This window comes from Chelonia mydas, chromosome 16 (assembly GCF_015237465.2).
Source record: "Chelonia mydas isolate rCheMyd1 chromosome 16, rCheMyd1.pri.v2, whole genome shotgun sequence".
Lineage (NCBI taxonomy): Eukaryota > Metazoa > Chordata > Testudines > Cheloniidae > Chelonia > Chelonia mydas.
Window position 1 is genome coordinate 25,173,255 of NC_057857.1, and position 27,191 is coordinate 25,200,445.

Genomic DNA, 27,191 nt, shown 5'->3' on the forward strand with positions numbered 1-27,191 from the left:
GGCTGTTGATTAATCGCAGTTAACTCACGTGATTAACTCAAAACATTATTCACGATTTAAAATTTTTATCATGATTTATCGCAGTTTTAATTGCACTGTTAAACAATAGAATACCAATTGAAATTTATTAAATATTTTTGGATGTTTTTCTACATTGATGACTGGGCAACAAAATGGCAGATGAAATTTAATGTTGATAAATGCAAAGTAATTCACATTGGAAAGCATAATCCCAACTATACATATAAAATGGTGGGGTCTAAATTAGCTGTTACCACTCAAGAAAGAGATCTTGGCGTCATTGTGGATAGTTCTCTGAAAACATCCACTCTGTGCAGCGGCAGTCAAAAGAGCGAACAGAATGCTGGGAATAATTAAGAAGGGGATAGATAATAGGACAGAAAATCTCATGTTGCCTCTATATAAATCCATGGTATGCCCACTTCTTGAATACTGTGTGCAGATGTGGTCGCCCCATCTCAAAAAAGATATATTGGAATTGAAAAAGGGCAACAAAAATCATTAGGGGTATGGAACGGCTTCCGTATGAGGAAAGATTAATGACACTGGGACGTTTCAGCTTGGAAAAGAGACAGCTAAGGGGAGATATGATTGAGGTCTATAAAATCATGACTGGTGTAGAGAAAGTAGATAAGGAAGTGTTATTTACTACTTCTCATAACACAAGAACTAGGGGTCACCAAATGAAATTAATAGACAGCAGGTTTAAAACACATAAAAGGAAGTATTTCTTCACACAATGCACAGTCAGCCTGTGGAACTCCTTGCCAGAGGATGTTGTGAAGGCCAAGACTATAACAGGGTTCAGAAAAGAACTAGATAAATTCATGAAGGATAGGTCCATCAATGGCTATTAGCCAGGATGGGCAGAGATAGTGTCCCTAGCCTCTATTTGCCAGAAGCTGGGAATGAGTGACAGCGGGTGGATCACTTGATGATTACATGTTCTGTTCATTCCCTCTGGGGTACCTGGCACTGGCCACTATCGAAAGACAGGATACTGGGTTAGATGGACCCTTGGTCTGACCCAGTAGGGCAATTCTTACGTTCTTATATTGATTTCAATTACAACACAGAATACAAAGTGTACACTGCTCACTTTATATTATTAATTTTGATTAGAAATATTTGCACTGTAAAAATGATAAAAGAAATAGTATTTTTCAGTTCATCTCATACAGGTACTGTAGTGTAATCTCTTTATCATGAAAATGCAACTTACACATGTAGATTTTTTTTTTGTTACCAATCGTTAAGACAAACAAGTTTGTTTATGGGAGATAATGCTGCCCACTTCTTATTTATGTCACCGGAAAGTGAGAGCAGGCATTAACATGGGACTTTTGTAGCCTGCATTGCAAGGTATTTATGCACCAGATATGCTAAACATTCATATGCCCTTCATATATTCATAGATATTAAGGTCAGAAGGGACCATTATGATCATCTAGTCCAGTGATTCTCAAAGCTGGTCCGCCACTTGTTCAGGGAAAGCCCCTGGCGGGCCGGACTGGTTTGTTTACCTGCCGTGTCCGCAGGTTTGGCTGATTGCGGCTCCCACTGGCCGCGGTTCACCGCTCCAGGCCAATGGGGGCTGCGGAAGCGGCGCGGGCCAAGGGACGTGCTGGCAGCCCTTCCCACAGCCCCCATTGGCCTGGAACGGCTAACCGCGGTCAGCGGGAGCCGCGATCGGCCAAACCTGCAGATGCGGCAGGTAAACAAACCCGTCCGGCATGCCAGGGACTTTCCCTGAACAAGCGGCGGACCAGCTTTGAGAACCACTGATCTAGTCTGACCTCCTACACAATGCAGGCCACAGAATCTCACCCACCCACTCCTGCAATAAACCTCTCACCTATGTCTGAGCTATTGAAGTCCTCAAATCATGGTTTAAAGACTTCAAGGTGCAGAGAATCCTCCGGCAAGTGACCTGTGCCCCATGCTGCAGAGGAAGACGAAAAACCCCCAGGGCCTCTTCCAATCTGCCCTGGAGGAAAATTCCTTCCTGACCCCAAATGTGGTGATCAGCTGAACTCTGAGCATGTGGGCAAGATTCACCAGTCAGATACCCAGGAAAGATACCCCATGGTTTGGCTGCCATTCCAGAGGACATGCTGATGATGCTGATGATACTTGTTAAAAAATAATACATTAATTAAATGTGTGACTGAACTTCCTGGGAGAGAATTGTATGCCTCCGGTTCTGTTATATCTGAATTCTGTCATATATTTCATGTTATAGTAGTCTCGGATGATGACTCAGCGCATGTTGTTCACTTTAAGAACGCTTTTGCTGCAGATCTGACAAAACGCAAAGACGGTACTAATGTGAGATTTCTAAAGATAGCTACAGCACTTGACCCAAGGTTTAAGAATATGAAGTGCCTTCCAAAATTTGAGAGGGAAGAGGTGTGGAGCATGCTTTCAGAAGTCTTAAAAGAGCAACACTCCAATGCAGAAACTACAGAACCCGAACCACCAAAAAAGAAAATCAACCTTCTGCTGGTGGCTCAGATTATGAATGTGAACATACATCAGTCCAGACTGCTTTGGATTGTTATCGAGCAGAACCTGTCATCAGCATGGACGCATGTCCTCTGGAATGGTGGATGAAGCATGAAGCGACATATGAATCTTTAGCGCATCTGGCATGCAAATATCTTGCGATGCCAACTGCAACAGTGCCATGTGAATGCCTGTTCTCACTTTCTATTGTGCCATTGTGAACAAGAAACAGGCAGCATTATCTCCTGCAAATGTAAACAAACTTGTTTGAGAGATTGGCTGAACAAGAAATAGGACTTAGTGGACTTGTAGGCTCTAAAGTTTTACATTGTTTTATTTTTGAATGCAGTTATTTTTGTACGTAATTCTATATTTGTAAGTTCCACTTCCATGATAAAGAGATTGCACTATAGTACTTGTATTAGGTGAATTGAAAAATACTATTTCTTTTGTTTTTTACAGTGCGAATGTTTGTAATCAAAAACAATTATAAAGTGAGCACTGTACACTTTGTATTCTGTGTTGTAATTGAAATCAATATATTTGAAAATGTAGAAAGCATCCAAAAATATTTAAATAAATGGTATTCTATTATTGTTTAACAGTGCGATTAATCGTGATTAATTTTTTTTAATCACTTGACAGCCCTAGTTGTAACCACTTGTTTCCATCACTCTCTCTTGTTTCTTTCTTAAATAAACCTCCTTTTGTTTTATTATAAATGCTCATTAGTGCTGTGCACTATGCAGGAGCACTGATTTAAGGTAAAACTGGGGTACACTGTTGCTTTGGGAGTAAAGGATCTGGAATTTCTGAGTAGCCAGTGTCAAGAGCTGAATATCACAGGGGAATGTTTCAAGGGGACTTACCAGGCAAAGACAGGGCTTGCATAGCACGGAGGAGAGTGGTTTAGTGGCGGATAGATTGGTAGTGTTAGGGAGCTAAAACCCAGCTATCACAGGCAAGACTACCTCTCGCTAGAGGCAGGGGGATAACAAGGTGACTCTCAGTCCTGGCTACCTTGAGAACAGTCACACCCATGTCTCTGCCTTTCACTTAGTTCAAGAAGTTGCTTCTTTAAGGGAGAATGTGATGCAAAATGAGGTTCAACAAGGACAAGTGCAGAGTCCTGCACTTAGGAAGGAAGAATCCCATGCACCGCTACAGGCTGGGGACCAACTGGCTAAGCAGCAGTTCTGCAGAAAAGGACCTGGGGATTACAATGGATGAGAAGCTGGATATGAGTCAGCAGTGTGCCCTTGTTGCCAAGAAGGCCAACGGCATATTGGGCTGTACTAGTAGGACCATTGCCAGCAGATCGAGGGAAGTGATTATTCCCCTCTATTCGGCACTGGTGAGGCCACACCTGGGGTATTGTGTCCAGTTTTGCCCCCCCCCCCCACTACAGAAGGGATGTGGACAAATTGGAGAGAGTCCAGGGAAGGGCAACGAAAATGATGAGGGGGCTGGGGCACATGACATACGAGGAGAGGCTGAGGGAACTGGGATTATTTAGTCTGCAGAAGAGAAGAGTGAGGGGGGATTTGATAGCAGCCTTCAACTACCTGAAAGGGGGTTCCAAAGAGGATGGAGCTTGGCTGTTCTCTGTGGTGGCAGATGACAGAACAAGAAGCAATGGTCTCAAGTTGCAGTGGGGGAGGTCTAGGTTGGATATTAGGAAACACTATTTCACTATAAAGGGCGGTGAAGCACTGGACTGGGTTACCTAGAGAGGTGGCAGAATCTCCATCCTTAGAGGTTTTTAAGGCCCAGCTTGACAAAGCCCTGGCTGGGATGATTTAGTTGGTGTTGGTCCTGCTTTGAGCAGGGGACTGGACTAGATGACCTCCTGCGGTCTCTTCCAACCCTAATGTTCTATGATTCTATGATTGTGTGTTGATTGTTCCATTCGATATACAAATATTAACAGAACAAGAAGTCCCTGTTGAAATGCTGTTCTTGCTGCAGAGTCCAGTACATGTTCCTGTATTGTAGCTGTTATTCAGCACAGCTGGATGCCTGTTTAGCAAAGTTATCACTTTTTTCTGTTTGCAATCTGTCCTTGAAAAAAACTTTATTTTTTTCTGTATTGGTATTTGTACTTGTTCAATCAAAAATGTATGTGAACAAATTATAGAAAATGGCTTATCTGCAGAATGAACACTGATTATTGGGTGTTGGGTACTTTTGTGCAAGTGGTCACATGACATTGTTTCTGTTCTCTGATTGGCTAACTTGAATTTTATAAACAAGATGCCTGCCTGAACAAATTGCTTGCTCATTGAATCTGTCAAGGAGAGGATGGTATACTTTGGGGGGAAGTGGAGAGAAACAGATCATACACACAGACCTAGGGAAGTTTAAGCCACATTAGTTTTCTGTCCTCTTTTGTACAAGATAGCATTATATTTGTTTATTTAGAAGGCTCCCCGTTTTTATGATATCTGGATTCCTTCCTCACAGAGAGAGAAAGGTATGTCACATCTGTTGGCTCTCTAGCAGACTTTGCATTCAGTTTCCTTTTGTCACTTTCATACTAAGTAATTCTTGTAGCTGTTGCCCCTATTTCTCCTTAACAGGGATGCTGCTCTCTGGTGATCCCTGATTTCTCTCTGTTGGCACCCTCCTGTCTGTCAGTAGCTGTTCTCTGTCACAGTGGCCAGTACCTATTTGAGCAGGACCATGTTTGTAACCAGATGTGAAACTCTCACTTCAGTATCTGGCCACCCTACAAACACTGTCTGTAATCTAGCCCCATTATAAAAACAAAGTATCTCCAAGCTAGGGACTCTTCTGCTTCTCGAACATCTCTCCTCCCTCATTATCTTCCCTTCTCTCTCCCCATGGCTCCTCAAACTGCAATTATTTTGCTTGAGAACGCCAGTGACTTTAAAATGTTCTCCTCGTCTCTCCTTGTCTCCTAAACTCTTAAAACCAAAACACACAAGCCAGTTTACATAAATATGGATGTGCCAACAGTTTTGCTATGAATTCCCGTAAATGCTCACAAACGCACTAGGTCATACTGAATATCCACACTTACACAAATAAAAGCTCCTCTGCAAACATCTGTACTCACATAAACCAACTCTCTGAGTGGTCATGAAAAACCACACAAAGGACATAAATGTGGTTGGATTGAATCATGAATAGGATTTGATTAATATGTTTGCGAGCACATTTATCCAGTATTCACCCTTCTATATTATTTGAACTGTAATCTGTGTCCTGATTGGTGTATATTTGCTCTGTCAATGTTTGGTTTCCCTTGAGACACAATTAGAGGACATTCCTATCGTCAGAGTGAAGGGAAAATAAACTTTCAGAAAAAGTTATTCGGTATTTTCCAGTCCCTGAAAAGTAAAAGCAAATAATTATTTTCTTTGGCTTTGTTAGTCACAAGTTAAGAAAAAGCGACTTTGGGAATTGCTTTTCCATATTGCACTGTAAGGCATTTGTACTCTGTAGGAACGTTCTTGCTTAATCAAAATATTGTTGATTATTATAAATGTTTTTAAAACTCACAAATGAGATTTCCACAAGACTTGAGTATTTTACCATCTGAAACTAAATAGGTATTTCACTTATGTATTGTCATGACCTCATAAGAATGAGGCTGAAAATTTCTGTTTTATGAATAACTGTAGGACTATATACAAAAGTTAATCCCTCATTTTAATGAAAAATACATACATATACTTGTATCAGATTATCTATTTTAGATTTTCTAATGGTTATTACATTTGAAAGATTTTTTTTGTGCATGTGAATATAAGGGTTTGATAACCTTCATTAGCTGAAAAATGTGACTTCTAGGAACTCACATTGTGTGTTCTGTAAAGCATTATTCAGATTCTATGAAAAGTGCACCAAATAAACCCCAAATACTGCAGATTGCACTGTTTAAATTGAGCACTTCTTAGCTAGTAGCATTAATTAGTTAATAATTGTAATGCATTTTGAAGAAGAAAGATGTTATATAAGGCGAGATTTATTATTATTACTGTATGTATAATGTCTGTAATCCTAAAGAATTTCTGCAACAAAAAGTCCTACTTGGTGATGGGGGATTGGTATTTCATGAGACATTTTTATGGCATCTGTAACCCTGGTTTTCCTACCACAGTTTAAATTTCAGCGTCTTGGAAAACAGCTGAGACCATAGGAAAGATGAATTGTGGCTAAACTTTGACTTCCATTATGCTTTTTATTGGGGTAAGAATTGCTAATTATTTTAAGTGCATGGTAGTTGGGAAACATTTTGAGAGTCAAAACAAAATAGCATTTATGCTAGGAAACTCTGGAGAAATACAAAAGCAAAATAATATCAACAGACATAACTATTGTCTGGAAAACTCTTAAGGCGATACTGCATAAAATTTATCAGCTATAGATTTCATATCAAAAGACACAGTTCATACCCTGTCTTCACTTGTATGTGATACTATTCTGAAAAGGGAATCTTAAAGATTTCAGGAGCTAGGTAGGACTAGTTGACTAACTTTCTGCTACTCTTGTTCTTCTATATATAGTGTATTGTTATTAAGATAGAGGACAGTTGGTATGAAAGCCTCATGCACTGAACTGCATAAACCCAGCTTATATGTAAGTGATACATGATACTGTATCCACCATGAGAGGCTGCTTTTCGCGAGACAACAATTTCCCGTGTTTAAGGCAAGATTTTACACAAGGAGATTTCCAGTGACTTTTAGTGACAATTTGCACTGCTGTAACTGTACATCAGAGATAGCCTAATTTATTGCAGCTTCACTAATTAACTACATGATGCCAGGAGCTGGGAACTGAAATTCCAGAAATTGAGGTTCCAGCAATTGTTCTTAACAAAAGGTTATAATATTAAAAAAATTGTTTGCCAGTTGGCAGTGGTGTAGAACAGTTTGTACTTTGGGGATGCTGAGAGCCATTGAACCAAACTGTAAAGTAAACCTTGTCTATGATGGAAACTGCTTCAAGCCAGGGGATACGGCAGCACCCAAAGTTCCAGCACCTATGCAATTTGGGATTAGGGAATTGAGGGGGGCAGGTTTTCAGATGCACTTCAGGTTGGAGTATTGGTAATCCTCAGTAGAAAAGTTTCAGAGTAACAGCCATGTTAGTCTGTATTCGCAAAAAGAAAAGGAGGACTTGTGGCACCTTAGAGACTAACCAATTTTTTTGAGCATAAGCTTTCGTAAGCTACAGCTCGCTTCATCGGATGCATACTGTGGAAAGTGTAGAAGATCTTTTTATACATACAAAGCATGAAAAAATACCTCCCCCCACCCCACTCTCCTGCTGGTAATAGCTTATCTAAAGTGATCACTCTCCTTACAATGTGTATGATAATCAAGTTGGGCCATTTCCAGCACAAATCCAGGTTTTCTCTCCCCCCCACCCAAACCTGGATTTGTGCTGGAAATGGCCCAACTTGATTATCATACACATTGTAAGGAGAGTGATCACTTTAGATAAGCTATTACCAGCAGGAGAGTGGGGTGGAGGGAGGTATTTTTTCATGCTTTGTGTGTATAAAAAGATCTTCTACACTTTTCACAGTATGCATCCGATGAAGTGAGTTGTAGCTCACGAAAGCTTATGCTCAAATAAATTGGTTAGTCTCTAAGGTGCCACAAGTCCTCCTTTTCTCAGTAGAAAAGGGAGATCTTCCCAAACTGAGAAACAGGCTCTTCGCATATGAACAAGAGCACTGAGCTGTCAGATGGAATACGATAGGATTTCTAATGTAAGTGGTTGGACCCTTATTTTGTTTTTCTAAACGTAGTACATCATCGCATTAATAAGACAGCTGCAAATTTTCATTGTTCAGTCACTTTGCTTTTATTTCCTATGCCCCATCCTACATTTGTATAACTGGTTTTATTAAATAAATGTCATGTCTTTGTCCTACTAACTTACAAATTAAATTTAATCAAGGGTGGGACGGGAGGAGGCCAGAGCTCCCAGTTTATTCTCATCTTAATTATTCATCCTCCTCTGGTTCAACAGGGCTTGAAGCCCAGATCCCATCCTTAAATGTGGTTCTCTGGCCTGAAATGCAAAGGTATTTTTTGCTGCATCTCTTAGTTGAGTGCATATAGTTCACTAATTAAAGTAGCACTCTAGATCCTCTTAGAAACACCCCATATAGATAGCTTAATCCAAAGAGAATGTGACTGCATGAGATGTGCTCTTCTTGGACACCACATAACATTCTGGAACTGCATCTCTAGAGCTTTTTGCTTCAAAAGAAAAATAAATGTAACACCAGATAAATACTAATGGATTAGTTTTTCAGCACATACTAAATAAATCTGGAACTAAAGCCTAGTCAGCAGTTGAACCAATAATTTTGTGTAGATTACATTTATTATAGTAGAGTTACTGGTAATTGTTAGGTTTGGGTGGGCTGTTTTCCTTGGATGACTCCAGTATTAAAAAACTGTATTATGAAGCTGTTTGTGCAACTTCCACAAGTAGGGTTATACACACAAATGAAGTCAGATTCATGAAAGGCCTAGTGTTGGATCATATGGTATTTCTCTGAAAAAATGTGACCATTTAAAATAAATATGAATATGTGTTACATGTATTCACACACGAGATTGTGATAGACACTTAATTTATTACGTTACCGTTCTTTGAAGGAGAAAAGTTTAACCAAAATAGGGAACAAGGCAGCAATGTGTGTTTCTGTAAAATCCCCCAAGCCTCCCCTGTCCATCACACACAGGTGGCGTTCTTTTAGATTACAGTAAACATACAGTTCTATACATTAATTGGAATTAAAAGGCAAATAGAAATTTAAAATATTTTCTGAAGAAAAATCGTCTTAATTCTTACTTCTGTAAAATCATTTGGTAGTCAGTGATTGTAGGAGACCTTCCAACTAGCAGGCATCTTCAAAACACCAGTCAGTAATTTGATCTTGATTTCACAACACTAGTATGATAATTTTCTGAAACTGTCTTTTTTTCCTCAGTCCCCACTCCTTCTGTCAAAATGCTTAAAAAAACATACACTTTACATGCCCCATTTTCCAGTCATTCTATTATAGAATTGTGGGCATTGTGCTAACAAACTCTTGTCCTTTAGCTCAGTCAGAGCTAGAAAGATTTTTCTGTTTTCTCCAAGAGTGGAAAGACATCAATTGATTTGTATTTTCTTGTTAAGTAAACTCATTTATTTTGTTTCTTGTTTGTGGAGAAAAGAGATTGCTATGTATTAAACAAAAGATTTTACTAGAATTTTTTCTGTGTTGGCTTACTTGTTTTGTAACAGGAAATTGAACTTTACAGTGCAAATACTGTACAACAGTATGTGTGTTTGGCAATTCAGGGAATAGCTCTACATTTTTACTTAAAGTTTAAAGTAAACAAATGGAGTCCACGGGAAAAAATGACAGGTACAGCATTTACTTTAAATATAGAAAAGGTGATGTGCTTACAAGTTGAAAACTCGTTTTACTCTGATTTTAGGAATTCCTGGGTGCGTAAGGGTATTTTGAATTCTTTGCCATTAGTTACTGGATTCCCATAAGCAGAACACTAATCTACTGGCTGAAATGAAATGAACTACTTCAGACAGATTCATTGCAATACTCTTTTCAGCTTGTTCTGCTCAGTTCAAATTGTGGGTAATAACCAATCCTCAAACACTACTTCATTCTTAAAACTCTGAACAACTTTTTTGTTGTTGAGTGAATGGATGACTAATGAAAATACAGCAGAGTGAGGGAATCTTAATTAGTTCTTAGAGTACTTTTGTTTTGAAATGGTACCAATTGCTGTAAGAAAGGGATTACATCTTGTTGTGCCTTCTATCTTTCTTTCGTACAGTTTCCGGCAAAAGAAAGTAGCTCTTTTAATTGCAAGAAGTACAGCTTTTCTTTCTGGATCATCAAGAAATTTAGCAGGCAGAATCCATTTAGTGGGTTGTTCTTTGTGCCTCAGTAAAGCTAGCTCTCATGGATTTGGAATGTAGTTATTGAAAGCAAGCACTGCATTTGCTGTTACTTCCCTTAACAGTGGCCTCACTTTATTTTCACATAATCCAATCACTCTTGAAAAGAGTATAAAAAGCTAACGCTTAGTCTTTCAGTGTGTTGTTAGTATGGAGTAGCCCTGTAATACAAAATTTCAATACTTACTTTTATTTTGCTTGTTCAAAAGCTTGTATTTAACCAGTAAAGCTGGTGAATGCTGTACTTGCAAAAAGATGCATCTAAATACTACTTTGTTTTTAAAGTAAAGGGTTCACGTAAACTTCCAAACAGCAGGATATTTTATAAAACCTGTAGGGATTTACAGGAACTTTCATATCTGGTTAATCTGACTTAATGTAGAAGAGATTGAAGGCAGGCTTCCGGGTTTTTAATACAATAGCTCTTTCAAAGAGCAGACATGAAAGAAATGTAGAGCTTTTTGTCATGAAAAGTTTTGCTGAAAAGCATACAATTCTTCGAACAAATGTACAGTCAGTATGAGAAGAAGGCACAAAACCTCCAACTATGTACAGAATAAAGTAAGAAGGAAATAATCTTCATGTTCTTTAAAAGTTAATTGCTCAGCAAGAAGTCTTTGATTGTCTGACACTGTAAAATGTCACTAAATCATTTTTACCAAACATTATATTTTCGTTTTAGAGTAAAAATTTACAAAATTCAACTTTAGTTACAAATTGTATGGATGCAAGAGTACTTTTGTAACAGTTATATATATTTGTTTGCTTATTTAATAAGCATTACACAGTTCATAACTAAATTTACATCAGAGAGATTGTAATAAAACTCATAACAAAACAAAGCTGCTACTAAAAGACTGGCTTTATAACTCAGTCTCTATGCACTGGAAATTATTTCATACATGTGAAAACATCTGTATATTTTAAATGTAAACCAGCTGTACTATGATAACATTCTTACCGTGTTTCCTTTGCCTTTGGCTTCTTTCTTCAGTCTTTAACGTGCTTTTTATCAAAGATTAACTGAACAGCTTATCCATGGGAACTGTGACATCTCTGTATCAGAAGTATGTCTGCAGTGAAAGCTAGCTAGACTCTGCCACTGAAAAGTTTTATACATTTGATACTATAATTAGAAAAGTTAATGCCCTAAGGCTCTGATAATCTTGTTTTTCTTATTGTTTAAACTCTTTTCTTTGATAGAAAAAAAGACAACTAGTTGCTGAATCTAAGATGAACATCCTCATGCTATAGGCATGGAGGGACAATAGGCTGAAGTAGTAACTTTCTTTTGATGAAAGAAGAGAACTCAGGCATTTCAATTCCGAAGTTTTGAATCTATCATTTCATGCAGGACTAAAGCAGCCTTATTTGAACTTCAGCTCCTTTGTGGTGGAGTTACATGCTGGAGTTAAAAAAAAAAAAAAAAACGTATTGAGTATGCAGCAAGTAGACAAGTCCTGGTTGGATAAGCCTTTTTTCCCCTCCCATAAGTACAAGGGATCCACCAGCAATAGACACGTTCAGGGCCTCCCCCTAACCACAAGCAGCAGAGGTCTGGCTGAAACCGAACTTTAATACAGTGATGTCACAGCTCACAGCAGTCCAAAGTAATCTGGCGTGCAGGAGGCTGCCTCCCTGGGTTTTGGCAGAGCACATTAGCAACAATTTCCTATGGACAGCCGAGCTGAAAAACTACCAGTTCCTTATGAAGATATCAATGCTTTGTAAAGGGTTTTGTTGCGGAAAGGCCAGGCTTCTGCTCTTGGGATTATGTAATGTGTTTATTTTAGCTACATTTTTCGGTAGCATTTTGTGGAATTGGTATATGTTTAGTAAAGTTGTCTGAATTATTGTGAGCCATTTGTTCATAGTACTTAAAAACATGTAGAAATTAGACCCCTTAGATTTTGGCATTACTGATTAACTGCTAATATTAATCTAAAAAGTGAGTTATCTACCTATAAAATTCAAAGCTGTGATTCCTGAGTTCAGAGAGAAATTCTGGAGTCTACTGTGTGTTTAAGAAGCATGATCTATTTATTTATTTTTGTTCAGACAAGATGTTAGAATATCTATCTATGCAGGATTAAACTGCAAATTGTGTTGTGGGAGACTGAGTCTCTTTCCTTTTTAGTGCACTTTTCACAATACAAATGTTGGTGCGGAGTATCTTCTAACTCAGGCAATTTGCACAGCAGCCCCTTGATTATTTCTGGGTTTTTAGTTAGCCAACATCTATTTTATTCCTCTTCAGTTCAGTATGTAGGCAAAAAAGAGAGAATTTGTACTACTATGGACAGACATAAATAATAACTAAAAAGACAATCAAAGTAACAAGGGGTGCCTGAACACTTCTAGTTCTAGCACCTTCCTCACCCCATGCCTTCAGTTTGTCATGACATTTCCAGGTGAAGACAGAAATCAATTTGTCCAAACTCAAGTAAGCTCTCCAGTTATCTAATACTGTTTAAGGAAATATATTAATATAACTTGGCTGAACCCCAATGTTTTTTTACGTGTTCGCCTGCAAATGATGCTGCTTGGTGTTCCACAGCTCTTACATGTTCACTATTCATTCTTAAAGACTTCTTCCCAATTGATGATTACACGCTACAAAATCTGCCATTGCTTTTCTATGTGTAGTGTATACTCATGGTCATTTGCTATAGATCAGTGGTTCCTAAACTTTTTTCTGCCAAAAACCGCTTTGGCATCTGCCTAATTGTCCCAGATCCCTTTCATTTCTGTCACTACCAGAATGCCCCTGCCAGGGTGAGAATGCGCCAGCCAGCGTGACATCGCACGCAGTGTGCATGATAGATCATGGTGCGTGGAGGACACCATTTTGAAGACAAAATGGCATCCTCCATGTGGCAAAAGTGCCAGAACATCATTTCAGCACATTCAGGCCTTACTCACAGGACAGACCCATGCATAACCCCTGATGGGCCCCCAAGAGCCTGGAGGACCCCACTTTGGGAGCCACTGCTATAAATTATATTTTAAAATAGACTTTGTTTGGATTATTAATAAAAGATCCAGTTTTAAGGTGCATCTGTACAATGCTAAAAGACTTCACAGAAATATTACAAATTAAAAGTGAAACTAATTTAAAAAAATGCTTTCAGTGCTGACTTAATTGCAATTAAAAATCAACAATTAGCAAACTGGGCTATTTCTTTACTTCCTCTCACTATTTAGTATCCTAGCCGTCTGAGTAGGTCATTTTAAAAGGTCATACATAAGCAAGTTATTTCTGTGCTTTTAGTTAATTTTTGAGACAGATTGTTACAAGATCTCTCATCTGCTTGCAGGGATTAAGGAAATCCATATGAGAAAACTTTAAACTAGATTTATCAAAGAGAAAATAGGAGATAAGTTTTGAATTTAATAGAAAAGATGCATTTCTGTTCATTAAGTACCTACCCTTTAATTTAATTAACAGTTTTAGTGATAATTATGAAGTTTCCTTATTTATAAAAAACTAATGCATACTGTGTTGAAAAGAGCACACTTGTTACTTTTATATACAAAGTTGATTAGTGGGCTGGTCTTAGCTGGTAACAATAAATAGTAAGACAGGAGTAGTCAAGCTTGATGGCCTTTATTAATAGAGTTGACTTTATTATTTAAGACTAGCACATAAGAAGGCTAACCATAGCATATAACAATACTTGGTCCTTATGAAACTAAAGCTTACTGCTGATCCCAGTCCTGTCTGGTTCAATCAGTAACTCAAACAAACTATTTTTTATAGTTTGTTGGCAATCTATAGCTTCACTTTTTTCACAGATAACAATTACTCAAATCCCCTTTGTCTGATACATTTGCAAATTTGCAAGCACATATTGTAATATTCAGACTTTCCAAACTAATGCAGTTAGAACACTTGTTCTGATAAATAGGATTTCATGCTAAACATTCAGCAACTAAACTTTCCACTCTCACTAAACTAAATTTTCCACTCTTAATAAAGGTTACACAGGTTAACATTATTATTACAAATTATTCTTAAAGCTTGCTAGGGGTTTGGTTCACTTGACAATAGGCCCTTTGGCCTAATGGTAAACACACTAAAAAAATATGATTTGCTGGTAATGCAGTAATTGTCACAGGAACTCATTCTTACTCCTTCAACAGATGTGGCCTTGTGTTCCTTGCAGGAGGATGTTACAGAAAGCACCTTACAGATCAGCTGTTCCAGAGTAACAGCCGTGTTAGTCTGTATTCGCAAAAAGAAAAGGAGTACTTGTGGCACCTTAGAGACTAACCAAGCTTATGCTCAAATATATCAGCTGTTGTCATTCTACTTTGCGGGGAGGGCTAGCTCAGTGGTTTGAGCATTGGCCTGCTAAACCCAGGGTTGTGAGTTTAATCTTTGAGGGGGCCATTTAGGGATCTGGGGCAAAAATTGGGGACTGGTCCTGCTTTGAGCAGGGGGTTGGACTAGATGATCTCCTGAGGTCCCTTCCAACTCTGATATTCTATGATACTTTATTACTGTGCAGTTTCACTTAAAAACATTGACAGTTTCCCTGTATCACAAGGAGCCACTTTTTGGGGTCTGAAGGATCACCCCAAAGTGCATTCAAATAGTAACCATGGGCACTTGGGACTACAGCTGGTTGAAAATTTTCTGACAGAACAGATTTCCATCAGAAAATGCTCACTTGATGGAATTGACCCATTCTACAGGAACATGTCAATTCCATCTAAGCTTTTGATGGAAACTGAGCAGAGTTGCCTGCCTAGTTTCCTGCTTGGATCCCTGATGCCCAGCTCCCTTGCTGACCACCTGGCAGGCGGGTGGACAGATGGGCTGCCTGGCTCTCAACCGCCACAGCTGCCTAGTGGGTGGGTTGGCCTGCTGTTTGGGTGCTTGGCTGCTCTACTGGGGAACAAGGGCATCGCTGGAAATGTTAAAAAATCCACTTTCTCTTTTGAAATGGAATTTTTCAAAAATTTCTGTTTGGTGGAAAATTTCACATTTCTGCCTTTTTGTTCCAATTGGAATGGTTAAATTTTTCACAGGATGGAAATTCCAGTTGGTACATAGAACCATATTCAGCAAAACCTCACTATTCAGCACATACTTAAGCCCCATGATTTTAATGTGGTTTAAGAACATACTCAAAAATTAAGCACATGCTTTAGTGCTTTGCTGAACATAAGGAGGCATAGTTACTCCACAGAGGCTAGATGAGGCACTCTCATTGGAGCTCTTTTTTATTAAAAAATTAATAACCACTTGATTTGCTTATCAGAGAAACACCAAAAAGGTAAGAAAAGAGATAGGAAAGATCAGAAAAAGCCTAGGACATTTCTGCACTTACAAGCTTACAGTAGCCGCATTATGCTGACAGGAGAGAGCTGTCCCGTTGACATAATAAAACCAGCTCAATGAGCGGCGTTAGCTCAATGAATGGTCATAGCGCTGTGCACATGAGCACTTATGCCGGCAAAACTTGCATCATTCAGGGATGTGTTTTTGCTGCACCCCTGAGCAACAAAAGTTTTGCTGACATAAATGCTAGTGTAGACATGATCTAAGAGTACACTGCATGTACCATGTCTGAATTTTCCAAACTTAGCTTTTTTGTTTGACAAGTATTTGTGGATGGTAGGGAGAATCCTCTAACTTGACAACATTTGCAGCTTGAGAAATTAAACTAACTTTAGTGGTCTTTAGAATAATATCTCCTATAGGACTGCTTACAGTCAGTACTCACCTTTCGTGTATCTTTGGACAATGCCAGGTGAGTATTCATGCATTGTAGTTGCACCTACTTTTGTGCTAATACTGTAACTGCATATGAGGATAGAGTACATGGGCAAGAACGCATATTTGTTTGTCAGCTTGGTCCTTTGAAGACATGTTCACCAGGCATGCACCTTGTAAAAAAAAACATTATCCTAATCAGATAAACCTCAGATGAAAATTCCATCTCTAATCCAGTTGTGAAGTTAATCTGTTACCATATTCAGTGTCATCCTCTGTACTCCAGTTAGACTGACTATTGTTGTAATTCTGAAATCTATTTCTATTCTGAAATCCCTTCCTGGGATCTAAATTGACACTTACATAGCACTTTTCATGTTTAAAGAACTTTATGTTTACAACACTCCTGTGACGTATGTACCAGTAAATATTTAAACTTTCTTTTTATATGGAAAAGCTGAGGCAGGAAGTTCTTTGAATTCTCCAAGGCCTGAAAAAGTCAGTGCCAAACACAGAATTAGTACTCAGGAATTCCTGATTCCCACTGGACTACTTGTATTTCATAGTATCAAAATTATCTTTACTTTTCCTCTTTGAGCCTCTTGGAGATGACCACTCATATTCCTTTCAGAGTGGTAGCCGTGTTAGTCTGTATCACCAAAAACAACGAGGAGTCCTTGTGGCCTCTTAGGGACTAACAAATTTATTTGCGCATAAGCTTTCATGGGCTAGAACCCACTTCATCAGATCCATGGAGTGGAAAATACAGTAGCAGGTATATATACATATTTTTTCCTCCCTTGGCATTTTACTGTTAATTGAATTCATAGATTCATAGATACTAAGGTCAGAAGGGACCATTACGATCATCTAGTCCGACCTCCTGCACAACGCAGGCCACAGAATCTTACCCACCCACTCCTGCAAAAAACCTCTCACCTATGTCTGAGCTATTGAAGTCCTCAAAGTCCTGGTTTAAAGACTTCAAGGAGCAGAGAATCCTCCAGCAAGTGACCCTTGCCCCATGCTACAGAGGATGGCGAAAAACCTCTAGGGCCTCTTCCAATCTGCCCTGGAGGAAAATTTCTTCCCGACCCCAAATATGGCGATCAGCTAAACCCTGAGCATATGGGCAAGATTCACCAGTCAGATACCCAGGAAAGAATTCTCTGTAGTAACTCAGATCCCACCACATCTAACATCCCATCACAGACCATTGGGCCTATTTACCATGAATAGTTAAAGATCAATTAATTACCAAAATCATGTTATCCCATCATACCATCTCCTCCATAAACTTATCGAATTTAATCTTAAAGGCAGATAGGTCTTTTGCCCCCACTACTTCCTTTGGAAGGCTATTCCAAAACTTCACTCCTCTGATGGTTCGAAACCTTTGTCTAATTTCAAGTCTAAACTTCCCAATGACCAGTTTATATCCATTGACCAGTTTATATCCATTTGTTCTTGTGTCCACATTGGTACTGAGCTTAAATAATTCCTCTCCCTCTCCGGTATTTATCCCTCTGATATATTTATAGAGAGCAATCATATCTCCCCTCAATCTTCTTTTAGTTAGGCTAAACAAGCCAAGCTCCTTGAGTCTCCTTTCATAAGACAGGTTTTCCATTCCTCAGATCATCCTAGTAGCCCTTCTCTGTACCTGTTCCAGTTTGAATTCATCCTTCTTAAACATAGGAGACCAGAACTGCACACAGTATTCCAGGTGAGGTCTCACCAGTGCCTTGTATAACGGTACTAAAACCTCCTTATCTCTACTGGAAATACCTCATTAGACTGACCCCCCACTTGGTAAGGCAACTCCTATCTTTTCATGTACTATATATGTATAGTATATATGTACATATATAGTACATGAAAAGATGGGAGTTGCCTTACCAAGTGGGGTCAGTCTAACGAGACAATTCAATTAACAGTAAATGCCAAGGGAGGAAAAATCACTTTTGTAGTGGTAATGAGGGTGGCCCATTTCAAACAGTTGACAAGAAAGTGTGAGTGTCTTTATTCAGGCCTAATTTGATGGCTTGCAAATTAATTTCAGTTCTGCAGTTTCACATTGGAATCTGTTTTTGAAGTTTTTTTGTTGAAGAATTGCCACTTTTAAGTCTGTTATTGAGTGACCAGGGAGGTTGAAGTGTTCTCCTACTGGTTTTTGAATGTTGTAATTCCTGATGTCAGGTTTGTGTCCATTTATTCTTTTGCATGGAGACTGTCTGGACAAGCTTTCTTTCTGAACAACTCTGACAAGACATCTAAGCACCCTGCCATCCGTATGTCTATTCTTCCCTTTCAGCAGTTATGATCTAACCAACATCTAACCAAGTTCTCTGTGGTTTTCTGTATAGACTGAATCAATAAAAATTTTCATTTGATGAAGAAATTTTCTTTTCTACGTTCTGTTAAAATGTGCCTATCAGTTTGAGCAAGTAAAGTCTCCCTATACACTAGAGGTTAGAGAGCTTTTATGTAGAGATTCCATCTGTTTTTAGAAAATCAGAATGGTTTGGCAGAATGCTCTATAAATCTGTCATAGGAAGGATAGAAGGCAAAATGGGATTTTGCATCCACCTTTTACAAGGGTGTGGCTTCCTCTTGGACAAAATGGAAACTTGCTTTTCTTAGATTTGCAAGGCCTTGACATCAAGGTCAATCCATTCATCTTCATTAAGATTTTAGACTGAATGTCATAGTTTTCAGAACACTTCACAATGGCTACATTTCCATTTTAATACTATGCATCTTACAAGTCGATTATTAAATGTGCCTTTGCTTTCAGATACGTACAGTAACGAAGGAAAATGGTCATTCTTTCTAACTATGTCTTCTGCCTTGTTTGATGTTCCAAGCAGAGAGGCATCATAAATAAAATATGATTTTCAGTTCTTGTTCTATAGCAGGTCATGAGATACAACAAACTGGTAACAAGTGCTGCCTTAAAAATAAACACAAGATTGATCTTCTTTTTATAAATAAAAGATCACAACAGTCTGAGTATGTTTGATCTCACCGCATGCTTCTGACAATGATTGTGAGAGAAAGGTATTGTAACAGAGAAGATTCCCACTGTTTTTGCCTATTGGGCAAAAATCTGGCCATATAATATAAACATAACGTCACCATAAAAGGATGACTCGTAGTGAATGACAAACAGGCTTTCAAACATCCTTTTAATCTCATATATATTCATTATTATTATTAATTTTATTATTTATTATTTATTAGTATTACCACAGCATGAGCTATGTCTTCACTGCAGAGGTAGTTCAAATTGTCTGCACAGGAGTTATCTCCCCTCAGGATAGCCTACCTCAAGTGGGAGCAGTCGTACTGCAAAATAACACTCACGCTGCACAGTGATTGGATTCGCAGTACAGGCTCCACAGTCATGCCTCAAACTAACACTGCAGTAAAGACAAGCCCGTGATCCTCAAAATGGTTTTGTCAGCGCTTCCTGCTGATGATTAGAAGTATTATATTTTAAATTCCAAAAACAATGAACCTCAACCAATTTTCATGTGCAATGAGTTGGTGATTGTAACTCAGAGTAGATAAGAGTGCATTTCATGGTTCCAAGTATCAGAGGGGTGGACCACATCCACCATGACTGAATTGCCCTTCAACATTGGTTCTCCACTTGTAAGGTAACTCCCTTCTCTTCATGTGCCAATATATATTTATGCCTGGATCTGTAAATTTCACTCCATGCATCTGAAGAAGTGGGTTTTTTACCCACAAAAACTTATGGCCAAATAAATCTGTTAGTCTTTAAGGTGCCACCGGACTCCTCATTGTTTTCATTTCATGGTTGTGACCCTACTTGCATGGACATGGAGAATGAAGTATTCTTGCACCCTTAGAGATTGGTCGCTCCAGAAAAGGGCGGGGCGGGGGGAGCACATTGGCAGGAACAGCATGTAGAAATTTACCCTGTTTCTTCCTTTTCCTTCCTGTTCTGTGGTTAAAGAGTTTCAGTCAATCATCAGCATTCACTTCAAAACAAAAAACACTGTGGTCACCATGAACTGGTCATGAAACTCAGCTCTCGTTGCTTTGGATGCTGACTGTGGGAATCACCCCAACCAAGGAATGACATATGGAAGGCTGGATCAAATTTCCTTTAACTATTTTCTAAAATGTGATTATTTTAATGGCTTAAACAGGTGTAAACATTTTTACTGTACTGTGTCTGATTATATTTTGCTTTGTGAATACTTAATGTGTGGGGAGTCAGCACTAGTCCCAGGGGCTAAGCAGTTGGACTCTGGGGTCCTAACTTTCAAGAGGGGTTGGTAGGCAAAGGGTCTGCATCCTGTGATTGTGTCTAGAGACCCCAAGCCAGGATCAGTGCCGGGACTCTGTTCAGACTCAGGAGGCTTCAAGAGTACATGGGGCCCAACTTGGAAGGCCCCTAAACCCAACCGCTCGGGAATGTCCAGAAAGAGTGGGAGCACTACCAGTGCTATCAAATTGATGTAGACTAAAGCATATGTCTCAGGGAATGCAGAGGCACTGATGCGTGTTGACAGCCTTTGATGGTCTGTAGATGAGCAAAAGAATCCTGAAGTTAGTCTACTATCTGATAGAAGCCAGTGCAGTAGCTTCAGTATCAGGATGCTCAAGGTCCTGTCTTTATTTACTTTGCATTTATATAGTACCTTTTATCCAAGGATCTTCAAATATGTGAGAGATAAAAGAAATGTCAGGGATTGTGTGGGTGTGCTGTTCAATGGAGAAGGTGAGCTGGTAATGGAACGCAGAGCTGCTCAATGCCTATGCTCAATGCTTTAGTCTTCTCACAAAAAATGATGTGACCAGATGACTAACAAAATTACCATAGATGATAAAGGGGAAGGGATGCAGATTGAGATAAGTAAGTCAGAGATCTTCTGACCAATTTGAATAAATTCACATCACCAGGGCCTGATATTGTTTGCTCCAGGGTACAGAAGGAATCAGCTGAAGAAATCTCAGAACCACTGGCAATAATATTTGCAAACTCATGGATGACAGGAGATGTCCTGGAAGACTGGAGGAGGGCTAACATAATGCCCATTTTTAAAAACAGTAAAAAGAAGGAGACTGGGAATGATAGACCTGTCAGCATGACTTTGATACTGGGAAGCTAACTAGAGCAATGTATAAAACATTCAATTTGTGAATATGTGGCTGATGAAGGGGTAATCACTAGCAGCCAGCATGGATTTACTAAGAGCAAATCATGCCAAATGAGCTTGATTTCCTTCTTTGACAGGGTAACTAGTTTGGTGGATGGGGGAAGGAGGTGGATATAATATACCTAGACCTCAGCAAGGCTTTTGACACAGTCCCACATGACATTCTGATAAGTGAGCTGGAGAAATGTGGGCTCAGCTGAACTACCATTAAGTGGATACATAATTGGTTAAACAACTGCAAACTGAGTAACTATTAATAGAATTATGTCAGATTGGAGGGGGGTCTCAAGTGGGGTTCCAGAGGGATCTGTTCTGGGTCCAGTGTTTAACATCTTTATTAGTTACCTGGATGTAGGAATAGAGAGCATACTGATCAAGTTTGCAGATGACACAAAGCTAGAGCAGTTGCCAACACTTCGGAGAATAGAGTTAAAATTCAGAGGGATCTTGATAAATTGGAGGACTGGGCTATGGACAACAAAATGAAATTCAGCAAAGACAAATGTAAGGTGCTACGCTTAGGGAAGAAAAAACAAATGCACAATACAGAATGACTGAGAGTTGTTGGCTTGGCAGCAGCACCACTAAGAGGGATCTGGGAGTTACGGTAGATCAAAATTAGTCGTCATAGAAGATTAGGGTTTGAAGAGACCTCAGGAGGTCATCTAGTCCAACCCCCTGCTCAAAGCAGGACCAACACCAACTAAATCATCCCAGCCAGGGCTTTGTCAAGCCGGGCTTTAAAAACCTCTATGGATGAAGATTCTACCACCTCCCTAAGTAACCCATTCCAGTGCTTTACCACCTTTCTAGTGAAATAGTGTGTCCTAATATCCAACCTAGACCACTCCCACTATCCCACTACAACTTGAGACCATTGCTTCTTGTTCTGTCATCTGCCAGTGCAATACTGTTGCAAAGAAAGGAAATGCAATTTTAGGTTGCATTAATAGAGGCATAGCATGCAAGTCAAGGTGATAGTACCACTCTTGGTGCTGGTTAGGCCTCAGCTGGAGTACTGTGTCCAATTTTGGTCACCAATGTATAGCAAGTATGTAGAGAAACTGGAAAGGATCCACAGGCAAGTGACAAAGATGATCAAAGAGAGAGAATACAAGCCATCTAAACCAAGGCTGACAGAACCTGGGTATGTTTAGTTTGGAAAAGAGAGATTAAGGGGGGAACATGATAGTTGATACTTGAAAGGCTGTCCTAAAAAAGTTAGAGAAAAGTTGTTCTCTCTTGCCACAGAGGGCAGGACAAGAGGCAATAGGTTCAAACTACAGCATAGCAGATTTAGATTTAATCTCAGGAAAAACTTCCTAACTGTAAAAAAGCCTAGGAAGGTCATTGGAAGCTCCTTCACTGGAGGTTTTCAAAGGGAGGCTGGAAAGCCATCTGTCTTATATGGTTTAGACACAACTAATCCTGCATCTTGGCAAGGGATTAGACTAGATGACCCTTGCAATGCCTTCTAAACCTGTGATTCACTTTATAAACATTAAGTCCAGCACTCCTGTGAGCTATGTGGGTATTATTGCACTTACTCCTTTGGGGAAGGAATGGAGTTCCTTCTCACCACCTGTGGCTCTGACCTGGAACTCTGCAATGTCCGAGCCTCTTCACTCACTAAACAGCTTCTTATTGCTTGTAAATAATTGTAAATAGTGGTAACTAGTTAGGTAGTTGTTAGTTTAGTGATTAGTATAGCATTTCATTTTTTCTTTTCTATTAATTCCCTCAGTTTGGGAATTTGTTTTTCCTTGACAGACTGCCTGGTAATGGTTCCTACCTCCAATGGCAGATAGCCGTCATGCGGCACCAGAGTGCCTGTGCAGTTTATTTACAGGGTGCAATCCCATCACCTTCTCACCCTATACAGCTTCAGGTTTTCAGCCTTGAGGACTCCTTAGCCTCTGCACCCAGAGGGGAAAAGCTACCCCCTCCTTCCCCTCTCTGGCTTCCCCCTGGCTTCTTTCCTCTGGCCCTGTATGTGCCCAGGCTAATTAGGCTGGCAGTTGTCTCCCCTTTGCCAATCAGGTGCAGGTTTCTCTAGCTAGCTCCAATTTATCTCCCTTAGTTGGCTCAGGTGTTCCTGCCCAGCAAACTGTCACACAGAGACTAGCTCTTCAGACAAGACAGGAACCAGCCCCTACTGCTGATCAGCTGGATTAAGGGTCTGAAGAAGGGCTACAAGCCAAGAACTCCAGTATTGCGACTCCCATATCCTCATCCTCTTGATGAGGCTGTTGTTCTATCAACATCGTTTTTACAGCCGGATGACTAGAATTTTTTCCAGAGTTGTTCAGGAGAATGGCAGACAAGACAATCCAAGACAATCTTGTTACCCGTGGTGCAGATCTTCTGACCTTCGAAGAAAATGTCCAAGGTTCCAGAGGACAAATACATTCGCATCTTTTGCGTGATCTATGCATCCAGTTATGTCCTCAGGGTAGTAAATCTGACTCATCAGTTGGGGACTCTTTATAACTTCCAGTGAATCCACCAGTTATTTCTGCACCTTTTGGCAACCACCATTTTGTTTTCGTGGTGTTTTGAGTACCATAGCATACTGCTCTGTTATGGAGATAATAGAACTGGGACACTCAGTTTAGTTCCATACTCTTCTCACCTGCCTCCCACCCATCTTTCTTTTTCAGGAACTCCTCTTACAAGAACATGGTACATCGGGAAGTATAATCAGTTCTAGTTCTTGTTTCAGAGTAGCAGCCGTGTTAGTCTGTATTCGCAAAAAGAAAAGGAGGACTTGTGGCACCTTAGAGACTAACCAATTTATTTGAGCATAAACTTCTAATTCTTGGTAGATGATGTTCCAAAAGAATTCAAACGATCCTGTTCTGCCCATGATGAACAGGGGAGTCACAGTTTAGAGTGATTAGATTGTTCTTATGGACTACTAAAGCATTAACTTAGTCCAGAAGAAAAGAATAGGACCTAATAGCTCTGTTTAAAAAGTAAGACCCCCCCACCCTCACATAGAAACATGTTTTTGCAGAAAACCATGAGGGAGACGACACAGAAACTAAGAGGATGATTGCTCTTATCTTGTACGAGCAGGGGACAGGATACTAGACTACATGGATCACAGGTGCAGTCCGGTAGGATGAAGCCTATAACTGTATTCCATATAAATACCTGATAAATGCTCCAGTGTTAATGACACTTTTGCCTAAGTATTTACAGTGCATGAAAGGCTAATCTATGCCATTTTGGAAGATCAGTAAAAAGGATGACAAGAACAAGGTTTTTAATGCATGCTTTGAATGTATTTTTAAAGAATTCTTATAATAATTTAGTGCTCAGTACAGAGCAAAGATAAATCTGTATTGAATTTTATGACTTAGGGTACGTCTACACTGGCAAGTTTTTGTGCCACAAGTTATACCATTTTTATTGAAACTCTGGAATTAAACCACTGCTGCGTGTCCACACTGTGCTCCTTGTGATGCTGGAGCGCATCCACATTTGCAGCTCTTGCAACAGCAAAGACAGCAGTGCATTGTGGTAGTTATCCCACTGTGAAACTGGCCACAGGGTGCTTTGGGAAGGGTTTGCTGTGCCTCATGGGGCAAGCACAGTGTCACATGATGCAGGTTTTCCAATTCTGTAACCCGGGGTTCTTTCAACCCAAAGTTCTTGGTAACTTTTACTCTGTGTGAGCTGGTGTCAGGAAATAAATTAGGGGAGACGCGGCCGTCCGACTGATAGATGGTTGGCACAAACAGGACAACACAAGAGTGCTTTCACTTAAAGCTAAACTTTACTTAGTCTCAAGCACTTACACATGTCTGCAACAGGTTTGTAAAACACCCCCAACCCTTGATAATTACCAAAGCTTAGTGTGGCTCTCGAGTGACACAGCGGCAAGCTTCCAGTGGCCAAATCTTCCGTCTGCCAGTGGGGACTGCAAGATGTATCCAGAGGGAGAGTCCAAAAAGAGTCCAATTACCTCAAACTTTCTCCCCTTATTTATACATTAGTAATAGAATGACATGTCCCTTAAAGAAAACTTATTAAGTAGGCAGTTTCAATGGTCAAGCAAGAGGTTCCTTCTGATTATCGATTAACCAGGTGTTGGTTTTTCCAGAGTTTGCAGCCTTGAAGCCCCAATAGCTATTCCTGGGGCACATCCTGCTCTTCTAAGATGCATATATCAGCAACTTCAACACAATTGTTATCAGGAAGGACGCGGGGTCAAGCTGCCCTTTCTGTGGCACCCAAAACCCCCTCCCGTCCTGCCTTGGTCAAACTGAGAGTGCTGAATGGCCAATTTACAGCCTGCTGACTTGGCTCCTTTTAACAATAAGCCATAGTGGTGTCAGGCACTTTACTGGTTTGCCAAAGTCTCCCCATACAATCCCATTGTTCCATGGGCATCCTACAACATTGCCAGCTGCTTTTCAACTGAAGGGAGTGGGGGAGGAGAGTGTGTGACAGGGAGTGTGTGTATGGGCGGGGGAGAGAGACAGTGTGTTTTGGGGGACAGTGTGTCAGCATATTGTCTTGTAAGTTAAGACAGCAGCAGGAAGCAACCAGTGCTGAGGCAGGGGAAACCCCGACATCAGCCCCTGCCTCCCTCCCTGGGCTTGCTGCACAGCACTCTCTCTCTCTGTCTCTCTCTCTCACACACACAAACACACACAGACACCCCCCCCCCCCCCATGTTCAACAGCACAAGCATTCCGGTCACTTGAGGCATTATGGGACAGCTCCAGGGGCCAATTACAGGGCAGAAATCAATCGAGTGTTCACACTGACAACAGAACACTGGAGCCACTGCGCAAATAGCCTCATGACTCTGTGAGGTGGTTTTTTTGCAGCGCTGCAACTGAGGCGTTTCTCCGCACAAAGTGGCTTGGCAGAGTGTACGTGTGCAGTTTGAGCGCAAACAGCTGCTTTACTGCGCAGAAACTTGCCAGTGTAGACAAGCCCTTAAGTTTACATTTTTTAGTCCTGATCCTGCAAAGGGATTCAGCTACTCCTTACGTTCACACAGAAACCCAGTGACCTTGAGCAATTAACAGCCAAGACTTCAAAGGGATCCCACATGCTGACTGCTGTGCAGCAATAGGGCTTGAAAAACCATAGATAATGATAACGTACCATGTGGCAATGAACCGGAGGCTGCCATTGCTTTCAGTTTAATAGAGTGAATGAAAATTCTGTTAGCCATTAATTATGCATCTTGCCTTGTATTTCATGCTCACTTAGGGCTTTGTTCATCAGTAATGATCCCTATTGTACAAAGCAGCAGACACTGAAAGGATTGTAGAACTTAGCTTCCCAGTAGCCCCAACATATTTAACAGAAAAAAATGTACACCTACAAAAATCTGTTTTATAGAATTAATGGGTATTTAGCAATGGTAAATTCCAATTCCCACTTCTGAGTTTGCTACTTGATTCATCAGGCATTTTAAAGGGTAATTCATAGTAATGGAAGTTATGTTTTGTGGAGTAAGGTAATTAATCCAGGCCAGAATTAGTAACCCTGATAAGTAAATAAGTAAATAGCATTTCAAATAGAGGGCCAAAGTCTGCAGCAGTTGAGGAGGGCTATCAAGGAGATGGATGAGGCTTCTGAATTCTCAGGGCAATTCTGCACCTATGTAGCTACATCTTCAGGCTCTGCTCTAAACTCCAGTGGCTTCCAATGTGCCATCTACCAGCTGAGGATGCATTCTGATGATGCCGCCTACATGGGGGGATTCTGGGGCATTCAAGTGTAGAAGTTGTCTCTGTGCCTACTGGGGATTTCCCCAGAAC

General features: G+C 40.0%; 2 protein-coding genes across 16 annotated transcripts in view; one reads left to right on the forward strand and one right to left on the reverse strand.

Moving 5' to 3' along the window:
• The window catches only part of ANGPTL2 (angiopoietin like 2), a 41,959-nt gene extending 29,750 nt beyond the window's left edge, over nucleotides 1-12,209 (reverse strand). Inside the window, exon 1 of the mRNA XM_007060932.4 lies at nucleotides 11,450-12,209. The gene's annotated coding sequence lies outside the window, so the exon portion shown is untranslated. The remainder of the gene's footprint in view (nucleotides 1-11,449) is intronic.
• Nucleotides 1-27,191, forward strand: part of RALGPS1 (Ral GEF with PH domain and SH3 binding motif 1) — a 375,247-nt gene that overhangs the window by 195,944 nt on the left and 152,112 nt on the right. The window lies entirely within an intron of this gene.